Source organism: Podarcis tiliguerta (assembly GCF_965153285.1).
Source record: "Podarcis tiliguerta genome assembly, chromosome: 8".
NCBI classification, from domain to species: domain Eukaryota; kingdom Metazoa; phylum Chordata; class Lepidosauria; order Squamata; family Lacertidae; genus Podarcis; species Podarcis tiliguerta.
In genome coordinates, this window is record NC_139541.1 from 74,493,670 (window position 1) to 74,504,845 (window position 11,176).

The 11,176-nt window shown below is 40.9% G+C and overlaps 1 long non-coding RNA gene across 1 annotated transcript; it reads right to left on the reverse strand.

The window, feature by feature from the left end:
- Positions 1-619: 619 nt before the first annotated feature.
- LOC310682837 lies at positions 620-4,698 on the reverse strand. The gene is made up of 4 exons (XR_014514197.1): positions 3,943-4,698; positions 3,172-3,324; positions 2,074-2,208; positions 620-1,094 (listed from the first exon to the last, which is right to left on the reverse strand). It is a non-coding gene; the product is annotated as an uncharacterized lncRNA (long non-coding RNA).
- Positions 4,699-11,176: the final 6,478 nt, after the last annotated feature.

Here is an 11,176-nt window from a genome sequence, read left to right on the forward strand (position 1 = left end):
CCATTCAAATTGTATTTCAATCTGTCTCTAAACATATAATTGTCATTGCAATTATATGTCTTATGGGTGAGTCATATGTCTATCTTTGTAGAAGGCAGTCCTGAATTTGATGAACAGTCAGAAGACAACCCTCTCCTTCAATAGAACAATAAACAGAGAGAATAGGGCTTTCCATCAGCCACTAGAATCGGGAGGACTAAGTGGGCAGGCAAATAGTTCAAAATTAAGCCTGCACCACTATAGTGAGATGAATTTCTAGATTATGAATTTGAATTTATAGAGAAAAATCAGCAAAGATGAATATTATGCAAACCTGGGATCTCTTCTTTGGAGATACATTTCCGCTGTCTTGTGATACAGAATCACAGAACTGTAGAGTTGGAAGGGACCCTGAGGATCATCTAGTCCAACCCCCTGCAATGCAGGAATATGCAGCTGGTCCATACAGGGATCGAACCAGCAACCTTGGTGTTATCAGTACCATGGTCTAACCAACTGAGCTATCCAGGCTCATGAGGCAGCACATACACAACTGACCAGTCTAATGCTTAGACTGCCTATGACTGGATGACGGATCTTCCAATAAATATCTGTTTTAGGACAGAGGCATTTGTGTGTGAGAGAGTTTTTGTGCTACCATGTAAATTTAGCAGTAGAAGGAAGTAGGGTTGAATAAAACACAAAGCCAATTCTCATATTTCCGGTCAAATACCCTTTCTCATCATTCCACACATTCTACATATATAAAACATACAGATAAAGAATACAGATGTGTCAGAAGAGTTTATTTTGATCATGAATTTCATAAATAGTGAAAAGGAAAACCCAATAGGCCTCTGCCCCTCCTCTCACCATAAGCTATTATTATATTCTGCTGGTACCATGAACAATGGAATTGACAAGGAGGAGAGCTTTCCTCTCTCCTATCTACCCTTCAAGAACGACCTGCTCCGAGGCTTTCTTAGCATCAGAGCATTTGGTTACAATCCGCTCTAAGTGAAGATAGCCATATGTAAACCTTTTTCCATTAAGAGCACACATGTCTTCAGTTGCGCAGCCTTTGAGTGTCAGTGGCGGAAGGAAACCATATACATCTGGGAAATAAAAAGTATAAGGTTTGCATGAGTTCTTTATTAGGTCCTAGGGAAGACCATGTTTATAAAAGCTTAGTGTGTTTGGAACCAACACATGGTAGGATTAATCTGTCAGCCAGTCACCACTAGTGCATGTCTTAGGAAACTTAACCAGTGAACCAATGAAGCCCAGCAGGTGGCCAAATGTGTCACTTTTACCAAGGCTATACCCACTTGCCTTTCTCCCAGCATCCTTTCTTTTCAACTTTTGGCCAAGGTGTGTGGCAAGACACAGTCCTCCTGGACCAGCAGCCAATGGTTCATACTGCTGTGCGGAGGAGCAGTTATGTGCCGGCTGGTTCTGCACCTTCCCTTGCATCCCTCTGCCCTGATGCCCCTTGCACATTTGAGGAAAAGGGTGTGCTGTAAGGAGCCTGCTGTACTTGTTTATGCTCCCCACACAATGCAAAACCCGGCCCCTGAGTGAGTCTGTCCCCTCTAGTTCTTAAGTAATTTTAACAGTGGTAGATTGGAAATTCTCAGCTTGCACCAGTTTGTATCAGATGTAGAAATTACCAGAACATTCTACTTCAACCCATAGACTATAAATGATTTCTACACATTGAACCAATGCTTTCAAGGCAGAACAGTGCTATCTGGTCCTACACTCTCCCTTGTATCCCTATGTTTTTGATGCCCCTTGTCCATTAGAGGACAAAAGTGTGCTGTGAGGAGCCTACTGTACCTTTGTAAACACCCCACACAATGCAAACCCCTACCCATGAGTAAGCCTGTCCCCTCTAGCTGTTACACAACTGTAACAGGGGTAGATTGGAATACGAAACAGGACTAGAGCATCCTCCTTTTCCTCAGAGAAAGAAATCAAAGCTACATACACATAACACATATAAAAAGCAAACAAAGATTAGACATTGCTTTTCTGGCAGTGATAAGGAGACAGAGGAGCAGATTTTATTAGCTGATTGGAAATATTACTCACATATAGCCCCGCTAGAATAGTCAATGCACTTGGTCTCATTGCCAAGGCAGCTGACAGTCCCCGGACCTTCGCAGGTTTGGCCGAAGCAGGCTGGGCACCATAGACCATTGGGTGAAAGATCCTCACGAGGTGGAACTTCCAAAGTAAAAGCCTAAAGTCAGTATATTGATAAACATCATTTCCCCCCTTCTCATTACTGTTAACTTTATTTCATTTATTTCATGCTTTCTAGTAACTTCTGATCTTACCTGGACTTGCTATCTCCACATTGTGCCCTACTTTGGCCATCAACTTTGCAGAAAAGGCACAACTGCTGAGTGTCTATAAATAATGATTTTGTTTTTCATCTTTTCTCAGGCATGCTCATTTTCATTCTATTTTCCACAGTTCTCACTTTGTATATGGGTATTCAAAGCTACAGTTTATGGGTATTCAAAGCTTTGTATATGGGTATTCAAAGCTATATGGGTATTTGAAGCTACAGTCAGCTGCATTCTCTTGGAGGTCATTTCTCTTACTATGGGTGCAAGCAAGTAGTCAGCAGACCCAGACCCCAAATTTTTTAGAGCTGTGTCAAGATTTTCCATATTATTTTCTCTTTCTCTGCCTCCAGCCCCAGCCCTTATGCATATAAAGTATGACTGATGAATAAAGAGGACTAAAGTATTCTGCGTCCTAAGAGGAGACCATCTACTTCATCCATTCCAGATTCATCACAGAACTGTTGAGCTGGAAGGGACCCTAAGAGTCATCTAGTCCAACCCCCTGTAATGCAGGATACCGAGCTAAAGCCTCCAGGACAGATGGCCATCCAATCTCTGCTTCAAAACCTCCAATAAGGTGATTCCACAATGTCCTGATTGAGAACATTCCACAGTAAAACAACTCTTACTGTGAGAAAGTTTTAACTGAAGTTTAGGTGGAATCTCCTTTCTTGTAACTTGAACGATTCAAAGATCAGTTGTAGATATTTATTAGACCCTTGCACCTAGTGTCTGAATGGACTGAAAAACAAAGATGCTATACTTTGCCTGTAACTGGGTGGAAGTTATATGACGGGTTAATAAGCCATTAACTTTCAGAGATGCAGAAACTCACCATAGAGAGGTTCCTTATTACACTTGTATGTTCCGCAGCAGAAGACCTTCATCTGGAGGTATTTACCATTGGCTGAAGTTAAACTGTAATCACCTGAGTGGCAACGTTTGGAAAGACCACATCCCCGGTAAGTTGCCACTTTATACTGTTGAACTGTGAAGAACAAAAGGAAACAAATCACAAGATCTGCAAGAATTCTGATTAATTCCCTTCAAATGTATTTATTTTTAATGATGGTTCCTATTAACTAAATTCTTTACTCTTCCATGAAAAACTACGTAATGCACAGTTCTTGAATCAATAGATGAACCTAATCACCCTGTGCTGAACCAGCAGCATAATCAGGGTACCTCATTAGAAGGGTCTCGATGGAAGTCTCTGTTCCCAGCGATGGCCTTAGCAAGTCAATCTGGGTAGATTGGCGCCTGGTGAGAGGCCATATTTCATGACATGACCCTGTGGTTTCACCCCTTCAGCAGGCAACTGGAATGGATTTATAACCAAAGCCAGAGCCAAAAGTCTACCTACACCAGTAATCAATAAATTTGTGGCCATTTTTAATCTAGATCATTTTGTGAGTGAGTTCATTCTATCACACCTCACACAGGGGAGGGTGACACTGCGACTGGTACCAAAACCATGTACAGCACATTGTGCTCTTTGGAAAAAAGTTGGGGTTTAGATGCAAGTAATAATCAATACATTATATTAATTTGCACATGAACAACATTTATTGGGGTGAGCAAGAATAAGTGAAAAGTTCCAGCTCACCTATATTATTATCCAGAACACCAGAGACACAGATTGGATTAGAGCGACAGGTCTCAGATTTTTCACCTTTACATGAAGTTGCATTACTATTACAGGAGATGTCAGAGATGTTGCTGCATAAAGGAGATAGAGGTTATTACAGCAGATTTCCTGAGATGGTAACAAGCTTAATGGTCTTTTCACTGTCATTAAAAGATGATTAAAAGAATCCAATTCTGCAGGTTGATTCTTACTTGGAGAAAGCAGGGCCAAGAGGAGGCAGGTGCTCAGAAGTGCTTTCTGCATTCTGGAAAGATTTGGTGACTCAGAGCAGAGATGTACCAAGGCAGAGATCTCGTGCTGGTAGAGTCTTACATGGAGATATTTAAAGGCTATAGATTCATGATGTGGGCAACTCTTGGGAACAAATGGTTCAGTAAGGTCTGGGAGTGGGGGCTGTGTGTTTGCCAAGAAGACACAGAGGGACATAGTGAAATTCAAAGCTCCATGCTGAAATTGGGTGATTTATTCATCTTTGATGGCACACATATTTTTAGTATGATAAGGTAAAAGCTCATAAAGGCTTTCAGAACCACATATTTTGAAAGTCATTGTATGAGGTGTGAGATAGATATAAGCATTTATTAGAATGTAAGACACCATGATGACTATCGCCTCTTTAGGCAATCAGTGTGAAAAAGATAACTATGAGTAAAAATTGGGCCACCTATGAACAATTAGTGAAGGAGATGGATAATCAATGGAAATCAAAACCTTATGAGGAGGTCAAAGGTTTTGTGAATGACTGGTTCCATTATCTTCAAATTAATGAAATGTTTAAAGATGATAAAAAGAAAAATGGATTTGGATATATAAAATCGAGATTTGAATTAGAATTATTAAATAATAAAGTTAAAATATTATCTGAAATGTATAAATTATTATTGGAATGGCATTTGAAAGCTGAAAAAGTTAAATCAGTTATGATACATTGGGCTAAAGATATTGGTCATAATATACAATTAGAGAATTGGAAAAAATTATGGAGAGAGGGAATAAATTTTACTGCCTGCAGTGCTTTAATAGAAAATATAATGAAAATGATGTACAGATTGTATATAACAGCAGTGAAATGAGCTAAAATGTATAAAACAAATAATAAATGTTGGAAATGTAAGGAAAAAGAAGGTACTTTTTACCATATGTGGTGGGAATGTAAGAAAGTGAAGGACTTCTGGGAAATGATTTCTAATGAGATTTAAAAGATGTTGAAATATATATATATATTTTAAAAAAACCAGAAGCCATTTTACTTGGTATTGTAGGTACAGATATTCAAATGTTTGATAAAAAATGTTTTTATATGCGACAACTGCAGCAAGAATACCCAATGATGGAAGCAGGAAGAATTACCAACAAAAGAAGAGTGGCAGGTGAAATTGATGGATTATGCTGAGTTGGCAAAAGTAACTGGGAAAATTCAGAACCAGCAAGACCAAACTTTCCTGAAGGACTGGAAGAAATTCATGATATATTTGAAAGACAATTGTAATCAATTGACATCGCTTGTAGGGTTACAGTAAGTTTTGTAAGGAGACCTATATGAATTATTGCGAAGGACTAAGAAGGAGTTTATTTAGGATTTGGATTCAACAGCAATAACTATAATAATAAAACGCAAAATTAGAAAGGAAGTAAGAAAAACATCTGTCGAGGTTGATGGAAGTCCTAGGCTGTGATAGCCAAAGGTTTGTTATGTTGTTTAAAATGGGATGTAATGTTTGGAAAACACATGTAAAAACATATATATATACCGGTATATATATTCATCTCTGAGTTTCATTAGCTGCTGCCAGACACTTCTTAGAATATTTTTCTATATAACTAATTTACAATTTACTCATAACTCATATTAGCTTTACAGCCTATGCCTGAACCAAAATTCCACCTACACCATTTTTAATCCAGATCATTGTTTGTGTGAGTTCATTCTGTTGCACCCCACAGTACTCACTGCACAGGGGAGGGTGGAACTGCAACTGGTACCACAACCTTAGGTTCCTTGGAGAAAAAGTGGGATATAAATGCAATTAATAAATAATAATAATCTCCACATGAAAGTCATTTCCCAGGGTGACGAAGAATAAGTGCGAAGTTTCAGCTCACCTATATTGTTATCCAGAACACCAGAGGTGCAGGATGCATTAGATTTACAGCCCTCAGATGTATCACCTTCAAATGGGGTTGCATTACTATGACAGTAGGAGCATTTCAGAGATGTCACTGCCTAAAACTGCAGTGTTTCTCAACCTGTGGGTCCCCAGATGTTGTTGGATTACAACTCCCATCATTCCTAGCCAGCATGACCACTGGTCAGGGATGATGGAAGTTGTAGTCCAACAACATCTGAGGACCCACAGGTTGAGAACCACTGTGATAGAGGTTGATGCAGGAGATTTTGTGAGATGGTTAAGAACTTAATGGTATATTGGGTGGAGATGGAACAGTTAGTCTATATAAAACATGAAACAATTCTCTCTCTGTGTGTGAGCATCCTTTGTTCCAGAAACAGAGAAGAAGTTTCAAGAAGCAGCAGAAGGCTGAGATTATTTTGTCTATGGAAGGACATTTTCTTTGAGAACTGTTCTTTGGACGTGAGCAGTGTGACAGGAGGTACTGATAACAATGGTTCTGCATAACTTGTTGTGAGTCTGTTGCTTGTTCCTTGTGGTGAGAGAAGCAGAGAGAGATTCATGGACTCTTACTGGACTCTAAGCCTGCCTTAACCACGGCAGTGATGAATGTCTGCATATATTTGCTACCAATATGCTATTATGTCCATCAAGTAATGCCCTACACTTGACTGAATCTTTAAGGTGGCCATGAGTGTTTATTGCCTACTGTGTGTACCTTCAACCCTGAAGATGCTTCCAAGGAAGGAGCTGCATTGAGATGTAGATCTGCTGAGTATGGATACTGACACACACACAGAGGAAAGTGATATCGGACCCAATCCTTCTAAATCATCCATCAGAGGTTGATGGATTGATCCAACACTTTCATCATTTTCAAATGATAAGAATCAGAGAGGAGATGGACCAGGAAGGGGAACTGATGCAGGTAGAGACTTACATGGAGATATTTATAGGCCAAGGATTCATGATATGGACAACACTTGGGAACAAATGGTTCTATTAGCTGTTGCTATCTTCAGCCTCCTTAGCTTGATATTGCATGGATGGAGGCTTCAACCAGTAAAAACAATCCTCGTGTCATGGAGGTAGTCAACTTCCCGGGGGGTAGGGAGTGATGACAAAAGACCTCAGGAGCTGAATGTGCCATTGACTAAGAAATGTACCACGTGAGAACCAAGCACTCACAGAGCCTGAAGCTATCTGTCTCCACCAACTATGCAAACAAGGTCATATCATCAACCACTCTCTACTAGTCACGTGTAAGGCAGCAGGCAATGTACAAAGGGCAGTTGATGGAGACATTGTTGGTTCAGCTGAAAATACCCCCAAGGCCATTAATGCAGAGCCAATGACAATGAAGCATTCAACTGGGTTATAGGGAAGTAAGGTTGAGGTAGAAAGTAAAATTGCTCGTGTGTAAAGGTACCCTGAAGGTCATCTTGTCAAACCCGTTGCAATGCAGCATTCTCAATTAAATTTTAAAAGAAAGGTGGCCATCAAACCCAAAACTTTCTGACTATGCCCACCACCAAAACAGAACAACCAATGTCAAAAGCCTAACTGATGTTGCTAAAACACAGTGTCATGCAAGGAGAGAGCCTACCAGAACCCCACCTCACAAAGCAAACTTCCAGGATTGGAATGCAGAGATATTGATAAATGTTTTAAGGTAAAGACCCACGACTTACTGTAAGCATGTGTGGCTAAGGATTGAAAATGAAATTACAAAATCAATCAATATGTGTGTGTCTCAGTTCCACAGTTTGGAATTTAGAGATAGTTGAGGTATGCTAAACACAGTAGGTAGAATCTGCCAGGGATGTGTTCAAAGGCAAAGTGGCTACATGAGCAAAGTGGTTGCTAATGGTTTACAGCTGCTTCAAAACCCATCTTCAGTACGAACCTCATCCATCTTCCCCAAATAGGAGCTATTCAGAACAGGCTGGACAGTCATCTGCTGGAGATCTGCTTCCTGCATTGGAAGTATTCATCAGGGCCAGCTATCCATGTTGGTCCCACATGAGCTGATAAAAGGGTCAAAGAGGTAACTTACAGGGTCCAATAAAGGGGGGTCAAACAAAGGCCAGGCGGAACAGCTCCATCTTGCAGGCCCTGCAGAAGGATGTTGAGTACAGATTCCTGGCTGTACCAGAGGAATTGGGTTGATTGTCATGAAAGCTACACCTCTGGAAATCTCAGTTTTGCACAACTGTTAAAGGTGAAAAAGGTTGGCCCTGTCATTTCTAGATATGCCTGTGAATGAGGGAAAGACGGGGGGAGGGAGGGAGAGAGGGAGTAGACAGAGAGTTCTATGTTACTTGAAGCAAGTTAATCCCTTTCGTAGTTGCAGAACTGCTTTCTGTGGGTCTGCTGCAGGAGAAAGGAAGATTCTTCAGTATAGGAAAGCATCCCAGGGCTTAGGTCCAGGTTACTGTCTGTCACATCCATAAATGATGTCATGTGAATGGGTTTGAGGGGCTGTGTCTCGTCAGTAGTTGCACCATAATTTTGGAACTGGAACATTTCTGAAATGGGGCATTCCCAGCCTATCTGGTGTTTCTGGGTATCAAACCTGGGGTTTTCTTCATACAAAGCATCATTGAGCTATCATTTCTCTCAGAAATATTGTTAACTGCAGATTCTTGAATTCATAGATACTTTAGTCCAAATACTCTTCCAATGTATTGGGTCAATAATCTTGCCTATAACAGTCTCTCAACAAGATTGTAACCCTGTTATGTTACCTGTTTATTGTCCTATTATCATTGTACTTACCTTGCACTGGGGTTATATGACATAACCATATTCTATTGATTTATCAGCTACAGTATAGATTTTTGGAGCTATCTTCATAATTGCTACGCAACGTCAACATCCTGAACCAATTAAAATCATTTTGTCTTCAGATCAGCCCTCATCACAATATAATCATTTGTCAGTGTCTTTCTTTATTAAGACTTTGACTAATTCTCTTGTTCATTAAAAGTCTTAATTTGAATCCTAAAATTGTAGAGTACAAAGGAGCCCAGAGAGTCTAGTCCAACTCCCTACAATTTAGACATACATTGACACACTAAATGACAGTTCTGAAAGTAAGGGAAACACTGAGCTTCCAGAGTAGCCTGAATGTGGGGATACAAGTTAAGTCCCAGAGAAGCAGACAGCTGGACAAAGAAGATTGAGTTTTATAATAGCTTGTGCATTTAGAACTTCTTTCAGCTAAACTGTGTTGGGTCTATATTTATCAGCATTTCTGGCTTGGTCTAGAGCTTAAGATACCACAAGGTGCTTGGTTGCTTTTAATTCAACAGACCCGCACTGCTACTATTTTGGTAGGAAATACTACATAATACAAGCCTAAATAAGAGAGGACTTGACAATAGCACATCCTACCACATATTTACATATCTTAACATACTCCAGCAAGCGATCCTACTTTGCAGAGAACTCTGGGAATCACAGCTCTGTGAGGAGAATAGGAGTTTTCTAACTCTCAGGACTACAGTTCCCAGAATGCTTTGGGTGAAGCCTTGAATTATTCAGATTAGCATAACACTGTCTTGCATACATAATGCGGATGGGGCCTTAGTTCAATATCACCCACTGGCCTCAGTCTTGTATACCTGAAGCAGGGTCTCCACCCCGGACACTGAGATCCAGCGCCGAGAGCCTTCTAGCGGTTCCCTCACTGCGAGAAGTGAGGTTACAGGGAACCAGGCAGAGGGCATTCTCGGTAGTGGCACCTGCCCTGCAAAACACCCTCCCACCAGATGTCAAGGAAATAAACAACTATCCTACTTTTAAAAGACATCTGAAGCCAGCCCTGTTTAGGGAAGTTTTTAATGTTTAATGCAGTAATGTGTTTTTAATGTTGGATTGGGAGCCACCCAGTATGGCTGGGGAAACCCAACCAGATGGGTGGGTAATAATAATAATAATAATAATAATAATAATAATAATAACAACTGTACTTGAATGCACTCTAGAGTTTCAGTTCCCCCCAGTATACATATTTTAATTCTCCTCTCTGCCCCATATTGTCATGATCTTATTTTTACTTGGCTCCCCTCTTAAAAAACTGGGGGGGGGGAGAGTGCTAATATTTTCCCCTCATTAACCATTTTAAGGAGTTGGTCATATGGACTTGCATTCTGTGGTGGACAATATCAGGTGGGAAAAATGCTTTCTGAACTGCAAATGCTGCATACACAACCATATATCCAACATTCTGGTCAGTGACCAAAATAAATCGATTCATTCATACACCCAAAGCACATGATTCTGCCCCCACCCCCCAAAAAAATGGAATCCTGGGAACTGTAGTTTGTTGAGGATGCTGGGATTTATAGCTATCTGATGGGCAAACCATGATTGTTTTGGGAAAATAATGTGGTTTATATGGTGTGTGTATGCTGCCTTTGCCTCATGGCTAGATTTACTGGATAAGAAATAGCTTCTTATGGACAAGAGATAAGAGAGCCAGTGTGGTGCAGTGGTTAAGAATGGTGGACTCGTAATCTGGTGAACCAGGTTCACTTCCTTGCTCCTTGACATGGAGCTGCTGGGTGACATTGGTCTAGTCACACTTCTCTGAAGTCTCTCAACCTCACTCACCTCTCAGAGTGTTTGTTGTGGGGGGAGGAAGGGAAAGCCGCTTTGAGACTCCTTAGGGTAGTGATAAAGCGGGATATCAAATCCAAACTCTTCTTCTTTTTCTTCCCTTTCCAGGGCTCACAGGGGGCAGAACTGTGTCTTCCTGGGAAAAGGTAACCATCCCTACCTGGCCTCTCCATCCTTCCCAATCATCTGCCCCTTGGAGCAACACTGTATAGGAGGGACGTCCAACTCCCAAAAGATCCCAAGAGTTGTTGAGCTTTTGCGGGGGGAATGTTGGGGGTCCAATGATCGAACAGGATCGAACAGGGACACCCCATGATTGGCCAGTAGATCACGATCAACCTGTTGGACGTGCCTGCTGTAGAGAATGAAATCCTAGGGTGCAGGGTGCAAAATGCTGCTTCTTTGCGAAAGGTGTTCCCTGCAGAGAAGGTGGTTGAATG